The sequence below is a fragment of the Palaemon carinicauda genome, chromosome 37, assembly GCF_036898095.1.
Source record: "Palaemon carinicauda isolate YSFRI2023 chromosome 37, ASM3689809v2, whole genome shotgun sequence".
Classification (NCBI taxonomy): domain Eukaryota; kingdom Metazoa; phylum Arthropoda; class Malacostraca; order Decapoda; family Palaemonidae; genus Palaemon; species Palaemon carinicauda.
The window spans coordinates 48,999,064-49,003,245 of NC_090761.1; the positions used below are offsets into that span (position 1 = coordinate 48,999,064).

Genomic DNA, 4,182 nt, shown 5'->3' on the forward strand with positions numbered 1-4,182 from the left:
AACTCACAATATTCTTCTGAGGGCTTCGTTCTCAAATCTACGAATTTTTTAGGGTATTGTTTTATTGTCATACCACGACCCATGTCCAAACAGTAACTAATAATTAATAGTCGAATTATTTCTTCAGTGTGTAATTTTAAATTTTTCTTTTGCAGTAAGGAGAATCATACAGGATATAAGGGTAAGCAATATGGCTCAGTTTACATGTGAATAACTTTAAAAACTTCACCCTAAGAATTTACAGTCTATTGATGTTTCCTGTGGATTTGGTATTAGAGAACCGAACATTTTAAATTTTGTCGATAATGAAAAGGTAGGTTTGAATAATAATAGGATCCTATTGTTATTCAAACGTTAAAATCCTTGATATGATCTTAATATTCTCTCTCTCTCTCTCTCTCTCTCTCTCTCTCTCTCTCTCTCTCTCTCTCTCTCTCTCTCTCTCTCTCTCTCTCTCTAACTTTTTGAAATTCAGACTTCCCTTTTTACAAGAATAAAAACTAATAGAAGGGATCCTTAGAGAAAAATCATCACATTTCTATTTCCAACTTATGAATAAACTCAGGACCAAATCAAAAACCCAAATATTAGCAATATCATTTTATTAACATAACAAATATAAGTAAAATCAACCGAAAGAAAATATACCCGAAAAAGATGAAGTGTTCTTATTCCATTTATTTTTCACCTCTTTTTCCTTCAAAACACAAGACGAAAAGAGGAAGTAGATGAATTAATGTTTAGAAAAGTGTCCCTATCCCAGATGCTCTATCCAGAGTCTCTCCGTCGTGGTGCCTTATCCCAGATGGTCTATCCAGGGTCTATCCTTAGTGATGTCCACTGTGGTAGGGTTGGTACTGCTGGTACTGTGGCCTGAAAATGAAATAGAAATATTACAAAAATTAATCTAATAAATCTAATAAGAAATGGATGGGTCATAAAAAAAGGTGATCATTAATTCGTGTCAAATTCAACAAATGGATTAAAAATTAAAATCAATGTGAGGTTATGAAACAGATTCTTTAATTGTTTTTATATGCTGGTGCCCCCTTGTCTTCCCGATGGAGTCCTTGCAACCCGCCTTGTTCCATTTTATATTCGTTTATAATTCTAATGTAAAATCTATTTTGTATAAAGTGGATAATATGAGTTTCCTTGCCTTAGTGTTTATGACAATTTTTCATTAATATTTTGTAAATATAAAGAAAAAATAGTGAGGGATTTATTGCATAAATGCTCTTTTACCATCCTGTCCTTCCCAACCTCAGCTTTTGCCTCACCCCTCCCCCCCTCCCCGCCTAATATACCACCCACTTCTGGAACCCCTGGACTATGGGGTATTTGCTTCTATTCACCTGTATCCACCATATCCACCATATCCATAGGAGTTGTGCCCATGTCCGTGAGATGAATGGCCGTATCCGCCGTAGCCATGACCGAATGAACCATATCCGTTGCTTGGATAAAATGTAGCAGCGTTTACTAGAGCCATCAGGGCAACAACGAGCACCTGTAGGGGATAAGACGTTTCATATTAGGCTAAAATTATCTCTCAGTCAATCAAAATTTTTTATTTAGATTCTCATTTAATTTTAAATGTAGTTGTTACAGTTGATCCGAGTGATGCAATGCAATAGGAAGTAGATTTCGAATCGGGATAATCAATGAGTAGCATTTAATTCTGAGTGTAAATAAGCATTGAATATGGTTGGCATATCTATAGAGTAATGATTCTCAAACAATGATTCTCAATTTAATTGAAAGATTTATCGGACAATTATAAAATAAACATCAAAATATATTATACTAATGTTCACTTAAAAAAGATATTCCTCTATTTTCATGATAAACCAATCCAATGTTGCGGTTCTTTGATGGGTAAGATTGAAACCAAAGTTGGTAATGACTAAAATGAACGATTGAACTAATGCTTAGACCGTTTTCAAACGAATTTAACAGAATACCACAATCGAACTTCACAATTATTTGAATAAACAAATGAATATTATAATCATTACTTACGATAACTTTGATCGAAAACATTTTGTCGAGTGTGAGTGTTACTTCCGTGTGCTTGAGCCTCGTCTGCCTGTCGTGTTGTGTCTGAGAAAGAGTCGTGGGCCTAATATATATTCAGCGGGGCAGCCCTTCCAGTTACTAAGTACTCTTTTAGAATCCCCTCAGAGGAACAAGAAATGGATCGACTAGATTCGTAGCCAATGAAAGAATCTTTGAATGTAGTACGTTGTGAAAATGATTGAAGAGAAATACTTCTCAAAATCGGTTCGTTTTACTTGAAAGACTATAAACTTAGTGGCACCTGTTGAGGTAATTCACCTCTCGCTGCTACAGAAAGCGTAGTAGGAAATTCCTTTAGTAGTTTTAGGCTTATCCAATAAAAAAAAAAAGTTCCAAGAAATCCCCAGCCTGTATTCCTACTTCAAATGTGGTCAAAAGTGTTCTCATGATATATTAACCAATAGGGACACTTGTTTTTTTTTTTTCCTCTACTTTGGAACTATTAACAAAGATAGGTATTTTTACTCCACTTTTGAACTATTAACAAAAAAAAAATTTAATTCCATTTTTGAACTATTAACAAAAATATTTTTTTATTCCACTTTAGAACTATTAACAAAAATAGGGGTTTTTACTCCACTTTTGAACTATTATCAAAAATAGGGGTTTTTACTCCACTTTTGAACTATTAAATTTTTTTTTATTCCATTTTTGAACTATTAACAAAAATATTTATTTCATTCTACTTTTGAACTATTAACAAAAATATTTATTTTTTATTCAATTTTTCAACTATTAACAAAAATAGGGGTTTTTACTCCACTTTTGAACTATTAACAAAAATAGAGATTTTTTATTCGACTTTTGAACTATTAATAAAAATGGGGGTTTTTATTCCCCTTTTGAACTATTAACACAAATAGGTGTCTTTATTCCCCTTTTGAACTATTAACAAAAATAGGTGTCTTTATTCCCCTTTTGAACTATCAACACAAATAGGTGTCTTTATTCCCCTTTTGAACTATTAACAAAAATAGGTATCTTTATTCCCCTTTTGAACTATTAACACAAATAGGTGTCTTTATTCCCCTTTTGAACTATTAAAAAAAATAGGTGTCTTTATTCCCCTTTTGAACTATTAACAAAAATAGGTGTCTTTATTCCCCTTTTGAACTATTAACAAAAATAGGTATCTTTATTCCCCTTTTGAACTATTAACACAAATAGGTGTCTTTATTCCCCTTTTGAACAATTAACAAAAATAGGTGTCTTTATTCCCCTTTTGAACTATTAACAAAAATAGGTGTCTTTATTCCCCTTTTGAACAATTAACAAAAATAGGTGTATTTATTCCCCTTTTGAACTATTAACAAAAATAAGTATCTTTATTCCCCTTTTGAACTATTAACACAAATAGGTGTCTTTATTCCCCTTTTGAACTATTAACACAAATAGGTGTCTTTATTCCCCTTTTGAACTATTAACAAAAATAGGTGTCTTTATTCCCCTTTTGAACTATTAACAAAAATAGGTGTCTTTATTCCCCTTTTGAACAATTAACAAAAATAGGTGTCTTTATTCCCCTTTTGAACAATTAACAAAAATAAGTATCTTTATTCCCCTTTTGAACTATTAACAAAAATAGGTGTCTTTATTCCCCTTTTGAACTATTAACACAAATAGGTGTATTTATTCCCCTTTTGAACTATTAACAAAAATAAGTATCTTTATTCCCCTTTTGAACTATTAACACAAATAGGTGTCTTTATTCCCCTTTTGAACTATTAACACAAATAGGTGTCTTTATTCCCCTTTTGAACTATTAACACAAATAGGTGTCTTTATTCCCCTTTTGAACTATTAACAAAAATAGGTGTCTTTATTCCCCTTTTGAACTATTAACAAAAATAGGTGTCTTTATTCCCCTTTTGAACTATTAACAAAAATAGGTGTCTTTATTCCCCTTTTGAACTATTAACACAAATAGGTGTCTTTATTCCCCTTTTGAACAATTAACAAAAATAGGTGTATTTATTCCCCTTTTGAACTATTAACAAAAATAGGTATCTTTATTCCCCTTTTGAACTATTAACACAAATAGGTGTCTTTATTCCCCTTTTGAACAATTAACAAAAATAGGTGTCTTTATTCCCCTTTTGAACA

At 31.7% G+C, this 4,182-nt stretch overlaps 1 long non-coding RNA gene across 1 annotated transcript; it reads right to left on the minus strand.

Moving 5' to 3' along the window:
• Window positions 1-585: 585 nt before the first annotated feature.
• LOC137629086 (uncharacterized) lies at window positions 586-2,173 on the minus strand. Its single transcript, XR_011041443.1, has 3 exons — window positions 2,023-2,173; window positions 1,356-1,510; window positions 586-873 (listed from the first exon to the last, which is right to left on the minus strand). It is a non-coding gene; the product is annotated as an uncharacterized lncRNA (long non-coding RNA).
• Window positions 2,174-4,182: the final 2,009 nt, after the last annotated feature.